This window comes from Apodemus sylvaticus, chromosome X (genome assembly GCF_947179515.1).
Source record: "Apodemus sylvaticus chromosome X, mApoSyl1.1, whole genome shotgun sequence".
Classification (NCBI taxonomy): Eukaryota; Metazoa; Chordata; class Mammalia; order Rodentia; family Muridae; genus Apodemus; species Apodemus sylvaticus.
In genome coordinates, this window is record NC_067495.1 from 96963901 (window position 1) to 96980759 (window position 16859).

The window sequence follows — 16859 nt, forward strand, 5'->3', positions numbered from 1 at the left end:
TCTCTCTTGAAGATATCTGAGGACAGAGTTTGTAGGTGGGAGCAAGACTTGCTCTTGCAAGATATTAGGGTTGCATTTTTATAATGTTTACCTATCTTAAGTCTAAGTTACTTTTCAATGGTAGCTGGCCTGCCTATCCTTTGAGCCCAAGCACTGCAGGCTGTAGCTTTTAGCACCTCATCAGCAAACAGGGGGATTAAGTAAAGGATTAACTGCCAGGGGTTTGCTATCTCTTGGCCAGAAGACTTGTCTCTAGCTTGTCAGGCAGGAAGAAGGTTTTAGAACAAGAAACATTTATTGAACCAGATTAGAGTCACTAGCAAAAGGAAATTCTTTACCACAAGCAAATATGTATAGACTAACATAAATTCATATAGAAAATCATGCATACACAGTCATACAACTTCATGCAATTGAGAAGAACTTAGTTGCATACTAAAATCATAATTACATACATACCTACACACACACACACACACACACACACCCATACTTACCTACATATACACACACATTGATACTTACCTGCATATATGGAACAAAAAAACAAGTGTCTCTGCAGAAAGAATTCACTCACTCTGGATGAAAACTGAGCTCCCATCTTCACTGCATAGAGAAAGAGAAAGCTTCTGCCCATTTATTGGTAAAAGATTAAACCTCAGTCTTTAAGGAAAAAGCTCTGTTGTCTTTAGTAAGACTTAGGCAGCCTTACTGTTAAGAAAATTCCTGTTCAGTCCCATGGCAAGGAGAAGCCTGCCTGCTCCTTCTGCTTTCTCTGCAGCTTCTTCTGAGTCCCTCTGTCTCTCTGCATACTGCATATTGCTCTCTTAATCCCCAAGTTTGCTTTTAATTTCTTAGTTATTCTGCTCTGCTGTCCTTCTCCTGCCTTCTCCTAATCTTGCTCTCTCCTCCTGCTCTGATGTAATAGTTCCCTACAATGTAGTGGACATAGTTTTTCCCTAACTATTTTAGGGAAATGGATCACATGGATTTTACAAAAATCCATTTCTTTTTTTACAAGTTCACTAAAATTTCAAATGTAAATTCATATCATAAATTTAATAAGTAGTATACAACAGAGAGTGTCTGCATATGTATCCATTAAGACTAGATGTTCATTAATTGTAACTAGCTGTACAGGTTGCTGGAGGTTTAAAACCCATAAGTTGTTACTGAACTTTTGTATAAATCAACCCAGTCAAGATTTTATCTTCTGTCCTTGCACCTACAATAAATCATTTCTTCTCTTTTATCACCTTTAGTTAATTGTTTTACAACCTCTTGGAATGTGTTCTAAGTTGTAAATAACTGCTTTCTATCTATGAATCAATTAACTTGTGACCCATGGAGACTGACAGAATTCTCACTGTAGTTTTAATATTAGAAAGGATTTTAAGATCAGTTCTATTATGAAGGCACAGGGCCTGCACCCTGATGTCTGCATATATTATATTATACCATTCAGGTTTGACTGGGTATGGAACACCTGAGTATGTGAATAGGTGGATCTCAGATTCATTGCCTAATTTTGGGTTCCTTTCTTCTGTTCCCTTGGCCAGCTTCTATGTGATAGTTGTGCTTTATCTTATTCTAAGTCATTTTGTTATCTTTCGATGTGATATCTTAGAAGCCTGTCCTTTTGTAATGAGAGACAGGAAGAAAGTAGATCCAAATAGGAGGGAAAGGAGAGTGGATCTGAGACAAGTACAGGGACTGGAATCTGGAATTAGCATATTTTAGGAGAGGAAAGGGTGAATTTATTTCAAATAAAGGAAGAATATTTAAGTAAATCATCCAGAGAGAAATATAATGCAAAAGAATCCTGACTCACAGAGAAATACTGACACATAATTCATAGCACTTGGTCGGTTGAGTATCAGCAATTCTCCAGCACTGCCTAAGCACTCTCTCCCCATGGGCAATGGGTTGTTACTACTTATCTCTTCCCCACACTTTACCTTGGGGTCCCTCTCTCCTTCCCTCTCCTGTGCTTCTGTCTTCACTTTTTATTTCCTCTCACTCTCCTTTACTACCTCATCTTCTCTGCCAATGCTTGTTGTCTTTATTCCAAGTCATTGCATCTTATTTTGATTGCATTCATTGTACCATTTCTGTAATGGGCTAAGTTGAACAATGTACTTAATCTTAGACTCAGACTTCTATAATCTGCCATCTCTATATAATCTTCAATGGAAATGAAGAAACATCATAGCCAAACTTATTGGACACAAAGAAAGGAGAATTAAGAGGAAAAGTCATAGCACTCCATGCCTTCAAAGAGAAATTGAAGTGATCCCATACAAGCAATTTATCAGCACACCTGAAAGCCATAGAGTAGAAAGAAGCAAACACCCCAGAGGAGTCCATGGCAGGAAATAGTCAAACTCAGGTCTGAAATCCAACAGTTACAAACGTAGACAAAGATACAAAGAATCAACAATCCCAAGAGCCGTTACTTGGAGAAAATCAACAAGATAGACACACCTTTAGCTAGACTAACCAGAGGGCACAGACACAGTATCCAAATTAACAAAACCAGAAATGAAATGGGAGAATTAACAGCAGAAGCACAGGGAATACAAAAAAAAAAAAAAAAAAAAAAAAAAAAAAAAAAAAACAAAACAAAACAAAACATCATAACCCACATCAAAAGCCTATAGTCTACCAAAGTGGAAAACCTGGATGCAATGGATGACTTTCTAGACAGATACCACACATGAAAGTTATATCAGGATCAGATCAACTATCTAAACCATCCCATAACCCTTAAGGAAAAAGTCATCAAAACCCTCTCACCAAAATATTCCAGGGACAGATGGTTGTAGTGCACAATTCTACCTGACCTTCAAAGAACTAATACCTATACTCCTAAAATTATTCCCTAATATAAAACCAGAAGGAACACTACCTAATTCATTCTATGAAGTCACAATTACTCTGATACCTAAACCATGCAAAGACCCAAGAAAGAATAAGAACTTCAAGCCAATCTCTATTATAAATATCAATACAAATGGCAAACTGCCAGGGAAAGAAATGAAAGAAATTAGGGAAGCAACATCCTTCACAATAGACACAAATATCAATAGGTATCTCGATGTAACCCTAACCAAGCAAGTGAAAGATCTGTATGACAGAACTTCACAACCCTGAGAAAAGAAGTTGAAGAAGACCTCAGAAAATCCCCCATGCTCATGGAATGGCAATATCAACATAGTGAAAATGGCCATCTTACCAAAGGAAATATGTAGATTCAATCCAATCCCCATCAAAATTCCAACAGAATTCTTCACAGACATGGGAAGATCAATTCTCGACTCCTTATGGATAGACAAAATATCAAGAATATTCACAACAATTCGCAGCAATGAAAGAACTTCTGGGGAAATCACCATCCCTGACCTCAAGCTGTACTACAAAGTAATTGTAATAAAGACCTAGGGGGTTATGGGTGCAAAGACACACAATTCAATCAATGGAATAGAATCAAAGACCCAGAAGTTATCCCATATACCTATTGACACTTGAAATTTGACAAAGATCCCAAAAAACATACAGGGGGAAAATAGTGAGTCTTCAATAAATGGTGCTGATATAACTGGCAGTCTGTATGTAAAAAACTGAAAATAGAACCATATTTGTTACCTTGCACAAAGCTCAAGTCCAAGTGGATCAAGGACCTCAACACTGAGCCAGATACACTGGATCTAAAAGAAGAGAAATTTGGAAAGAGCGTCAAACTCATTGGCACAGAAAAAAATTTTCCAAATAGGACTCCAGTGGCTGAGGCTCTAAGAGCAACAATTAACCAATGGAACCTCATGAAACTGAAAAACTACTGTAAGGCAAATGTGACCATCAATTCATCAAAAAAGCAATGTATAGATTAGGAAGAAACATCTTCAATAACCCTACATTGGACAGAGGGCACACATCCAAAATATAAATGAACATAACAAGTTAAACTCCCAACAAACAAATAACCCAATTAATAATTTTCCTTGAGGACATCGGTGCAGGGGGAAAGTTTCTGAACAGATCACCAATAGCGTATGCTCTAAGATCAAGAATTGACAAATGGGACCTCATAAAATTACAAAGTTTCTGTAAGGCAAAGGACACCATCAAAAGGACAAATCGGAAACCAACTAGTTGGGAAAAGATCTTCACCAATCCTACATCAGATAGAGGGCTAATATCCAATATATATAAAGAACTCAAGAAGTTAGACTCCATCAAACCAAATAACCCTATTAAAAAATGGAGTAAAGAGTCATAGAATTTTCACCTGAAGAACTTCGGATGGCTGAGAAGCATCTTCAAAAATGCTCAACTTCATTAGTCATTAGGGAAATGCAAATCAAAACAACCCCGAGATTTCACCTTACACCAGTCAGAATGGCTAAGATTAAAAACTCAAGAGACAGCAGATGTTGGCGAGGATGTGGAGAAAGAGGAACACTCCTCCACTGCTGGTGGGCTTGCAAATTGGTACAACCACTCTGGAAATCAGTCTGGCAGTTCCTCAGAAATCTGGGCACCTCACTTCCAGAACATCCTGCTATACCACTCCTTGGCATATACCCATAGGATTCCCCAGCATGTAATAAGGATACATACTCCACTATGTTCATAGCAGCCCTATTTATAATTACCAGAAGCTGGAAAGAACCCAGGTATCACTCAACAGAAGAGTGGATGCAAAAAATGTGGTATATCTACACAATGGAGTACTATTCGTCCATTAGAAACAATGAATTCATGAAATTCTTAGGCAAATGGATGGAGCTGGAGAACATCACACTAAGTGAGGTAACCTGGACTCAAAAGATGAATCATGGTATGCACTCACTAATAAGTGGATATTAGCCTAGAAAATTGGAATACCCAAATATAATCCACACATCAAATGATGTACAAGAAGAATGGAGGAGTGTCCTGGTGCTGGAAAGACTCATTGTAGCAGTATAGGGCAAAACCAGAACAGGGAAGTGAGAAGGGGTGGGTGGGAGAACAGTGGGAGGGAAGAGGGCTCATGTGACCTCATCTATGACTACGGCAACAATGTTGCTCTATAAACATGACAATGTTTCCATGGAGACCTAGTCTAGTGAGGAGAGCCTGGGCCATGCACGCCTCTAGGAATGGTTTATTCAAAGCTTGAGTGAAGCTCTGCTTTCTGGCTGGTGGTAGTTTCCCTTATGCTTTCTAATGCGACAGATAACAAGGGTGAATGAGTTCTGCATTGAGAGAAAGGAAGGGAGGGATGGGCAGAGCATTCCTAGTTCCTGAGCAGAGAGAGGGGAGGAGCATTTGTTGTTGTCATGGAAACCCGGATTCATTATTTTTTAGATTCAGCTGTATCCCCCAACCTTCTTTAGAGGGAGGTTTCTCTTCTTTCTGCTACTGTAGTATACTGCATTTATTGTACTACATGTATTATATTACGTGTCCCATGTATTCCAGGCTACCTGGCTCGTCAGATTTTTGGTAATTCTTATGCCCATGTCTCCCACCTTGCTATAGGAACCCTGAGATTACAGATCATGAGGACCACTTGTGGCCATTCCCCTGATTTGTTACAACCGAACTCAGATCATGAAGCATGCCTCAAAAGAAGTGCTTGTACTTGCTGAGCCTCCTGCAAGTTAAAAATGTTATCTTCTCCGGTCCATAATCTATTTTAAATTCTAACTGAAAAGTGGCCCAGTTGGGTTTTGATTGATCAATAAAGATTCCAGCAGGTAATGGTTGGGGAGAGAGGAACAGGCTGGACCCTTAGAGTTGCCAAATCAAGGAAGCAGGAGGGAGGAGAAAGGAACCAGCATGATTTAGGGGGAGAAAGAGACTCAGATGGATGGATGGACATAGGACCTGCAGGAGATAAAATCAACTAGCCATGTGAAATTTGAGGTAAGTGGTGATTCCCAGGGCGAGTGGCTGGAAGTGCTACTACCCTCCTGGAGCATAAAGAAGTGTAGCACACACTCACCTCTACATGGGAGGATTGTGAAGGAACAATATTAACAATGACTCCAGAAAGAGCTGGACACGCACCACATGTGCACCACGTGTGAGGACCAGTAATCTAACAGTGAGTGTTATGGGACACCTGATGTAATAGAATTTATCCAGAGTCCTTTGGTCCCTCTGTCTGTTTGACACGGCAGTATATGTTTTGCACATGGAATCACATTGAACCCCAACAGACCTGCATACTGCTTATACATTAGAAAGGCTCCAAACATTCCTAAATAACTACATACACAAATCCAGAGTCTATTATGTTCTTGACTCTGACTATTCATTAGTGGTAAGATGTCTATTGTTTCAAAATTATTCTACATGTTTCATGCAACAAGAATAAGATGATACTATTTATTTTAATTGGGTGTCTAAAATCAAACTTCATAGATTCATGCATAGAAAATGAAAACTAAGAATCAGAAGAAAGTCAGAGAAGAACATTGCCTGAAGACAGACCTCCATATAGGCCTAATGTAACTGAGCCAGAATGGTATTGGAATTAAGGTTGACAAGTCCAGAAAAACGGAAATCAACAGTCATACTGACATCTACACATTTACAGACAACTGCTAATTTGGAGCCAACATTTCTCAGTGCATCTCATGCTCAGATCAAGCTAGTGTGTAGGCTGGGCTGAGAAGAATTGAATATATTCCTGCTACATGCCCCCACCTCAGGCTCTGGGATTATTAGAATATGTTCCATGACGGGCATCTTGGACAACTGGTATTCCATAAATATACAAAGTCAATTCTGTGCAGAAAGGGTGGTCTTTCAGGAAACAGTGCTGAGGTAAGTGTATATCCTCATCCACAAATATAAATTAGGATCAGCAGTCTACTACATGGGAAGACAATTCAAAATAGATTAGAGATGTAAAAATATAAAAATATATGAAATGTGTAACAGAACATGTAGAAGAAACTACTTGTCACTGCAGGTTAGGTGAAGATTTTGTAGACAAGATACCAAATAAAAAATATAATTGGAGAACTGGAGAAAGTGAAATCTGTAAAATCTGAAACTTGCACTGTTCCAAATGCATGGGTGAAAAAGAAAATAAGAAAGTTTAAGTCCATGGCTAAGAGGAAAGTTTGAAAACTCTATATCCAATAAAGAATTTTTATGAAACATGCAGAAAGGTCCCAAAGTTCACTCAGAACAGAGAAATAGAAAACTCTGAAAGGTTTCCGGAGTTTTGTTGTTCCTGGGGACATTGAATAGGATTGTTCATTTTATAAGAGATTTATTAGTGACATTAGTGCCATATGCAGGCAATAGCATTGTAGGGATTCTTAGAATACATCATGGTCACATGGAAGAGTAGATACCACAAAAGAATGCAACTTGAATCTCAAACTGACCCCTAGCACACACAGTGCCCCACAATTTTAATCTCATCACCAGGAAGCTGAGGTTAGGACACCGTGAAATGCTCTCTCAAAGCAAAGCAAAACTGAAAATTATGAGAGAGAGAGAGAGAGAGAGAGAGAGAGAGAGAGAGAGAGAGAGAGAGAGAGAGAGAGAGAGAAAAGGGGGAGAGAAGGAGAGAGTGATGTAGAAGAGAGGGAGAGGGAGGGTAGAGGGGGGAGAGAGAGACGGGGGAGGGAAAGAAAAGAGGGAGAGAGGGAGAGAGTGACAAGGGAGGGAGAGGGAGAGGGGGAGAGAGAGACAGAGAGAAAGAGAGAGAAAAAGAGAGAGAGAGAGAGAGAGAGAGAGAGAGAGAGAGAGAGAGAGAGAGAGAGAGAGCGCTCTAAGTAATTAGGAATGCACACAGTCCAATCTCCTTTCTCTACCTGACTCCACAAGAACACTCTGACAAAAGCTTCAGTGCACCCTAGTACAAAAGCTTCTGAGGAGGCAGAAAGGTCCCAATCCCTCTCCTTCTGCCAACAACACAAAGGCCACAAATCCTGAAGTGGGAGTGAGCCTACTTGGGTCTGGGATCCCAGCATCTGTCTTCCACCCTCAGGGAGATTCAAGTGCTCACCTTTGGGAACCCACAAGCCTGGATCCAGAGAATGCTCCTTTCACTACATATTCTCCTAGGTACACACTGAAAAAGGTTTCCACAATGACTCTAGGTTTCCATGACAACCACAATGAGCATTCTGTTTAGTAACTAGGGATGGCTCCACCCCACCCTCTCTTCCAGTCTCTCAAAGTAGAACTCATTCCCTCCTGTTTTCTAGGCCCCCAACCTGAGAAAGCTTACCCACAAGGGAAACTGCCACCAGCCAGAAAGCAGAGCTTCACTCAAGCTGTGAACAAAACATATTCCTGGAGGCATGACCACAGTGTTCTCCCCAGTCTGTGGAGTTCTCCATGGAAATGTCATGTCATAGAGCAACAGTGTTTTCATGGTCCTAGATGCGTGCTTTCATCAATAATTACCAATGCATCTATCACTTCATAACAGAAAGTTAAAGTCTGAGACACCTTGTGTAGAAAAGGATCTGAAAATAAAAAATCCGAGGTTGAAGAGACTTAAATGGAGATGCAGGGAATCGAACCCAATACCCCATGCATGCAAAGCATGTGCTCTACCATTGAGCTACATCCTCATACCTGTGAGTAGTCTGATCACTTCATATATGAACTCACAGACGCTGAAGCAAAATTCACAGGCTTCCAGGGATTCATATCAGATCTTTGTGTAAAATTCATGGCATCCACTTTAGTGTTTTAGGAGATTTTTTGTGTGTCATTTCTTGTATGACGAAAAAAATCTATTTTCAATAAAAAGAAAATAAGAATATTAAGAGCAAATAATTATTTTCTCTTCAAAACCTGACAGATCTATAACAAATAATACTGAATTATTCGGGTTCCTCCATTTTAACTCAATTTTATGTTGGAATAATAATTCAGTTAACAGTATAATGCCAAATTCATAATAATGTTACTGAATTAACAATATGCTCTCATCTTTCAGGGCATCAAAGTTTCCAGTAACTTGTTGAACACACCTCTATTCTCTTTTAAAACGTGCCATACCTTTCAGGCCTTCAAAAACTGTTTTAAAAAATTTTGGGGAGGCTGGTAATCTTTTTCTCAACTTTGCCACATACTATTTTTCACTTCATATAGTCCAGTGGGTAAATGTAAAGTAACTAGGCAGACTACTCTCCACCAGCTTTCTTGAACTCTCCACAGACCTCTTGAGAAAACAGTACTAAGTCCAGAATTGATTGCTGCTAGTCGGAGGAGATGGCCTTGGCCTGCTTTGAAACTGTCTGCATTACATGTATGATTAGTCAAGTGTCACTGAAACTTAGAGGACTCTACAATAATCTCCTACAAAGAAGAGACAATCCCTTCTCACCATGACCTAGGAGAGGGACTATAGTGACTGGTGCTAAGAGGCAAGACTCACCAGAGGCTTTGTCCCTACAGGGGCAGCAGGTGGGGTGGGGAGGGAATGGGTGAGGTGTGTGTATCCACAGCTGAGATGAGGACCTCAGGAGTCTCAGCCCCACTCCACTTCTTTCCTTGTTTTTGTTTTAATTCAGGTGGGAGAGTCATACCAGACAGCAAATCTCATAAAAGAGACCTGTTGGGAGGGTTCAGGTGGTGGAGAGACAAATACAGGAGTGGCTTCCTCTGCTCCCAAGAGTGAGCTGAGAACTGGGACAGAAACACACACAGTCTTTGTAAAGTTTTTCTTAGGGGGACTGAGTTTTCTAGAGAGGAGATTTCAACTGTGAGTGATGGGGGGATTTCAAGTGCTGAGTCTGGGGGAGCTCAGAGATTAGTGAGTTTTCCTGTTCCTGGATTGGTGGGGTTTCATGCTCAGGGATTGGTGGCTTTTGTTCAGACTTTTCACCTAAAATTAGCATGATCTGGGGCAGGTTCTGTTGAGAGGCTAGAGATAAACTTTATGAACTTTACAGAGGCTGGAATCTCTCTAATGACAGTTAAGGAAGTCTGGGGGTGTGTCCTGGCTGCTGGAGTTCCTCAAGATGGGACATGGCAGCTTTCCTATCTAGATGGTTTACAAAGTTTACAAAATATACAAAGTTTACAAAGGGAGTCCACAGCAGACCTACTCTAGGAACCTGGGAATTTGCATATAAGTCTTAGTTGTTTTCCTTTACCTTTAAGCTTATGGGAAGTTTGAAAACTGAATATATGAATACTTGAAAATGGATAAGTATAATAGGAAAATGAAATTTTAATTTCATATGAATTTAATCTTAAATTCAAAGGCTACATGTATCTATTCAGTGCCACAGTACTATATAACATTTGGTCTAGATATTTTTTAATAACTCAATCTCCTCAATTATACACCAAAGATCATATATAATGGATAAAACAAGTCCCCTGATTACTTATATCTGAGTTCTAGTACAGGATATAGACCTAACGTGGATTATTCAGAGACTCCTGCAATGATGAAAATCTATCTTAATTTGAGTCTTGTTCAGGTATCATTGATTTTACAAGGAGTGACCTTATGCCTTTTAATATACATGCTTTGTGTTTTGAGAAGAGAAACTTAGAAGAAGGGTGGCTAGATCAGAAAGGAAATACCCGCTATCTCTGAGTGAGAAGATTTGAATCAGAGACTTCAGGATAATACAGCAGTGAGAAGGAAATGGAAGGGGGGAGAGTAAATGGCTCCCTGGGTAAATTGCTTGACAGAAAAGCATGAATCCTGAGGTCAGCTCTCCAGAATTCACGAAAACTTGTATGAGACAGTACATGTCTGTAATCCCAGAGCTCCTTCAACCAGACTAGCTGTGGTAACAAAACAATTCCCAGGATCTCAGGAGACTGCAAGCTTAGCATGAACAACAGCTAACAGGAGACAGTGCCAACAAGGTGATAGGTGAGGACCACAGCCGAGTGGTGAGTGCTTCTGATGTAATGCTTTTGATTCCCTGTGATTTCTGCTTCCTTATTTTCTTGTTGTATGTATGGGGGGAAGAGATTTCCTACTGATCCTCAGTAAGAACAAATATTACAATGGAGTAAAGAGTAGTAATGAAGCAGACAAGGTGAGAGATCAAGCCTGCATTCCAGATGACATAGCTGTGTGCAGACCCCAGGACCCGGTTGGGGGGAGGGGTGTTCTTCTAATCTGATGGCTTCCAATCAGTCAGTCAATGTTTGTAGACCCAGCTTCTTTCTAGGAATCCCTGTTCCCACATACACAATGCCTCTCCCCCTCACTAGTCTAGCTCCCTGGTATCCACTAATGTGTTTGTTGAGGGGCCTAGAAGTCAAAACACATCTTCCAACAGATTCACCAGTAAAAGTTACACACAGGATGCTGAAAGCTATACAGTCATATTCTTTTCGTGGGAATCTTGAGAAGATGGCCTGTGGATTTGTCTCTGGGACATTTCTCTCGCTTCCTTCAATAGACTCAGTATTCTCTGCATGCTCTTAAGGAAGCAAAGGTGAACTGCAATAAACATCAAATAAAGTCTCCATCATTGAGTAATCTATGCAAATTCTTCATGACTATCCTGTACATGTCTTTACTGACATTTAATAATAGGCTCACAGAGAATGCAACAGATAGAACTTGTAGATTAAAACAATACTAGGTGTATTTGAATCAAAAGTGTCAAATATTTGTGAGCAATATGGATGCATAGACCTATACTGTTTATACATTAGAAAGCCTCAAAACATTGCTGAATTATTACATACACCAATCCAGAGTCTATTATGCTCATGAGTCTCACTATTCATTAGTAGAAAGATGTCTATTGTTTCAAGTTGTGTCCTATCCTGGGGCCTGTGGCTTCATTCATTTACCAATTTACTTTGGTGATTGACAAACCAGCCAAAGGGACCCAACAGTCTTTACTCCTGCCTTAGCAAGCACTGTCCATGACTGCAGGAATGTAAGTCTCCTCTAGGACTCAGCAAGTCTGACTTTGCTTCTATATTCAATCTAATCCCTACACCCTCTAGGATCTCTTTCCTCATTTTATATACATACATACATACATACAACCACTGCAGTTCTCTTTCAGCTATCATGGTATCAACTGAACCGCTGCCAGAGCTTGACCAATACAGAGGCAGAAGCTCACAGCCAACCATTGGACTGAGCATGGGGTCCCCAATGGGGGAGTTGGGGAGAACACTGAAGTATCTGAGGGGGTTTGCAGCCCCAAGGATGGAGCAACAGTGTCAACTGTCCAGACCCCCTGGAGCTCCTGGGGACTGAGCCACCAACCAAAGAGTACACATGGAGTGACCCATGGCCCTGGGCACATATGTGGCAGAGGATGGCCTTGTTTGGTCATCAGTGAGAGGAGCAGCCCTTGAGTCTGAGGGTGTTTGATGCCCCAGTGTAGGGGAATGCCAGTGAGGAAGGACAGGAGTGGGTGGGTGAGTAGGTGAGCACCCTCACAGAGGTAGGGGACGGTGGGATAGGGGATTTCCCAAGGGGTAACCTGGAGAGGGGATAGCATTTGAAATGTTAAGAAAGAAAATATCCAATCCAAAATTAAATGAATAAATAAAAACCAATATAAATTAGGATCTGCAGATGTATCATATGGAAAAACATTTTTATAAATTTATTTTATTTTATTTTAGAAATTTATAAAAATAAATGCATATAAAATGTCTAACAGAATGTATAAAAGAAAATCTCATTCACTAGGATATATGTGAAGATTTCACACCCAAGACACCAAATAAAAAACAAAATTGGAGAACTGGAGATATCTAAAATTTTCCATAGGCTAAAAAATATGAAATGATTTAAGACCATGTGTAGGGGAATAGTTTGAAAAGTTCATATCTATAGTAAACATGACAACGACAAGTGCTCCTCCCCTCTGCTCATTAACTAGGAAGGCTCTCCACTGCCCTCCCTTCCTTTCTCTCAAAGCAGAATTCATTCACCCTTGTCCTTTATCACCTGAGAAATCCTACCCATAAGGGAAACTACACCCGCTAGAAAGCAGAGCTTCGCTCAACTTGTGAAGGAAACCTTCCTAGAGGCATGACCAGTCTGTGCTCGCCAGAAGATGGAAGTCTCCATGGAAACATCATCAAGGTTAAAGAGCAACATTATTCTCACATCAAGATTAGAGAGCAACATTGTTTTCAAGGTGCTAGATGAGCTCTTTTACTATACTGAGGAGACTCTGGAGGTCTCTATGGAAATGTGTTCTAGGATGTGACACACTGTAGAATGAGACCCTGAAGAGAAAAAGAAAAACCTCAGAGATACCAGGTGTCGAACCCGGGACCCCATGTGTTCAAGGCTTGGTGCTCTACTGCTAAGCTATATCAAGAGGCCGACAAGTAGAGTGATTATAACCTATATCAATATAAAATGACTGAAGCTGCCTTTAAAGGGCATATAAGGATCTGCATCATGTTTTTGTGTATGATTTATGGCTTCTAGTTTATTAGTTTATGGAATTTTTCTGTTATTTCTTCTTGGACAAATGAATCTATTTTTAATGAAAAGAAAATAATACTAAGAACAGGAAATTTTGTGTTCTTTGAGACATGGCATACCTACAATAAATTGAGAGTGTCATGTCAAATTTATTATAATGTGTTTCTGCAGGGTTAGTAAGATCAGGACAAGGTGGGCAGAGGTTGGGACCATGGCATTGCAAGGTTGGGTACACTGACACTTGGGTTTCCTTCACCCTCCTGTGCCTCCCTAGGAGGAAGGCTACCAGGAGCTCTCTGAGACCGAGGCTCCACGGCTGCTCCAATGCAGGTTTAAATGATTTCTTCAGCCTAAATGTGCATTTATAAAGGAACTGAGGGAGGATAAACCTTGAAGATCAGTCAGTGTCATGGGGACAGCATACAGAAGTGCCTTGATCCTGCTCCTGGAGGAAACAGTCTTTTGTCCTTCCCACTAGCTAGAAGAACTCTAGTGAAGCCTTTGTCTTTCACTGCTGGGTTCCCCCTGGATGTGCATTAGTATCAGCTGGCATTTGACAGTTTGAATCCCTGACATCCAGGGGGAAGAGTTATGTTGATGGTATGAAAAGTATCTGGTTGGATGGTAAATGGAACAAGAGGAAGGACATCTCAGAAGACTAACAAGTGGTATACTAGCCTAGGTGATGTGGAGAGGACTGTGACAGGCATCATGGTTGCAAACACCTCTTATTCTGCTTCTGGAGAGTGCAGTCCCTGCATTGGACCCTGCTCAGATTCCTTACATCCAACCCAGCATCAAAGGCTCTTTGTTCTCCAAGGTTGCTGTCCATGATCACTCACTTTTTCCTTTTTAATTTTTTTATTTTTAACGTTATTTTTTGTTTATTTAAATTCCAATCAATTTCTGCCTTCTATCCCCTCCCTTTCCTCCTCCCTCTTGCCTACAAGAAGGTGCTCACCCCATGCCTCCTCCTTCCTGGGTCCTCAAGTCTAGTAAGGATTAAAAGCATTTTCTCTCACTGAGGCCAAATTAGAGAGTCCTCTGCTAGATATGTGCCAGGGGCCTCAGATGGGGCCTGCATGCTCCTGTTTGGTGTCTCAGTCTCTGGGATCTCCCTGGGAGTCTCGGGTCTTCTGCTATTCCTATGTGGTCATTCTCTTTTTCATATTATTCAGTCCTTCCCCAAATTCAACCTCAGGTTGAATCCAATGGTCAGGTGTAAGTATCTGCCTTTCTGTATGTCAGCTGCTGGTAGGGCCTCTCTCAGGAAAGACTTGTCAGGGTTTGGTCTGTGAGCACACCATAGGATCAGTAATAGTGACAGGCCTTGGTCACTCCCATGAGATGGATCCCAAGTTGGGCTGGTCATTGGCAGCATTTCCCCCAGTCTCTTCCCCAGTTTTGTTTCTGTGGTTCTTTTAGAGAGGAACAATTCTGGATCAGAGTCTTGACTGTGGTTTATTAACACTGTCTATCTAATGGAGGTGGAATCTTTTAGTTCCCTCTTTGCCATGTTGGGGTTTTGGCTCAGGTCACCTTCAATGAGTCCTGAGAGTCTCCTAACTCCTAGGTCACTTGTGCTATATAGATGGTCCCCCTACTTCCCATTCCCAGAGGATGCACATTTCCACCCATTCTCCTGACCCTCTGCGATACTCTCTCCTGTCCCCTCCTTATCAGACCCTGTTCCTCCTTTCCCCTCTTCCTCCCTTCTCTCACACAGGTCCCTCCCTCCCTCTGCCTACTCTGATTATCCACCCCCCCACTTCTAAGCAGGATTGAAGCCTCCTTACTTGGCATTTCTTCATGTTGTGATGTTCTCTGGGTTGTATTCTAGGTATTCAGTACATTTTGGGTAATATTCACTTATCTAGTTCCACGCATTTACCTGATAAATCATGATGTCCTTGTTTTTATAGCTGAGTAGTATTCCCTTGAGCAAGTGAAGCACATTTTCTGTATCCATTATTCTGTTGAGGGACATCTGGGTGGTTTCTGGCTATTACAATTAAGACTGCTATGAACATGGGGGAGCATGTATCCTTGTGGTATGGTGGGGTGTCTTTAGGATATATGCACAAGGGTGATATATCTGGTGAAGAAACATGGCTTAGAGAGCTGTGGTTCACACTCTTGAGGACTGAGAAAAATCATGAAATGTCCCAGGTAGTTGCAAAACAGACAAATCGGCTGCTTCTAGCTGATAACAACAGAATGGTCTAAGAAAACATAAGTTGTTTCCAGGTCGAGGTGCTCTTTTTGATGTATGTGCCCTCCTTAAGGTTTAACCAGGTGCTGTAAACCAATCAGCTTAAAGGCCGACATCCCTTTACCGTCTCATGTAATGCCAAGGCATGCATACCCCTGCTTTTTGTTTGTTCCATTATAATCCCCTTCCCCACTCAAGCAAATCAGTGGCCTTCCTATACTCAAAGGATAAGCAGACTGAGAAAGAAATTAGGGAAGTGACACCCTTCACAATAGCCACAAACAGTATAAAGTATCTTGGGGTGACTCTTACAAAATATGTGAAAGATCGTTATGACAAGAATTTCAAGACTCTGAAGAAGGAAATGGAAGAAGACCTCGAAAAATGGAAAAACTTCCCATGCTCATGGATCGCCAGGATTAATATAGTTAAAATGGCCATTTTGCCAAAAGCAATATACAGATTCAATGGAATACCCATCAAAATCCCAACTCAATTCTTCATAGAGTTAGAAAGAGCAATTCTGAAATTCCTTGAGTATAGGAAGGCCACTGATTTGCTTAGTTGATTTTATAACCTGCCACTTTGCTGAAGTTGTTTATCAGCTGTAGGAGCTCTCTAGTGGAGTTTATTGGGTCACTTAGGTATTTGCCCGAGCTGGTACCTCAAGTACAGTATTGAAAAGATAAGGAAAAAGGGGGCAGCCTTGTCTGGTCCCTGATTTCAGTGGGATTGCTTCAAGTTTCTCTCCATTTAGTTTGATGCTGGCTACCGGTTTGCTGTATATTGCTTTTACTATGTTTAGGTATGGGCCTTGAATTCCTGTTCTCTCCAAGACTTTAAGCATGAAAGGATGCTGAATTTTGTCAAATGCTTTTTCAGCATCCAATGAAATGACCATGTGGTTTTTTTCTTTGAGTTTGTTTATGTAGTGGATTGCATTGATGGATTTTCGTATATTGAACCAACCCTGCATCCCTGGGATAAAGCCTACTTGGTGGATGATCGTTTTGATGTGTTCTTGGATTCGATTGGCAAGAATTTTATTGAGTAATTTTGCATCGATGTTCATAAGGGAAATTGGTCTGAAGTTCTCATTCTTTGTTGGATCTTTGTGTGGTTTTGGTATCAGCGTAATTGTGGCTTCATAGAAGGAATTGGGTAGTGTTCCTTCTGTTTCTATTTTGTGGAATAGTTTGAAGAGTATTGGTGTTAACTCTTTTCTGAAGGTCTGATAGA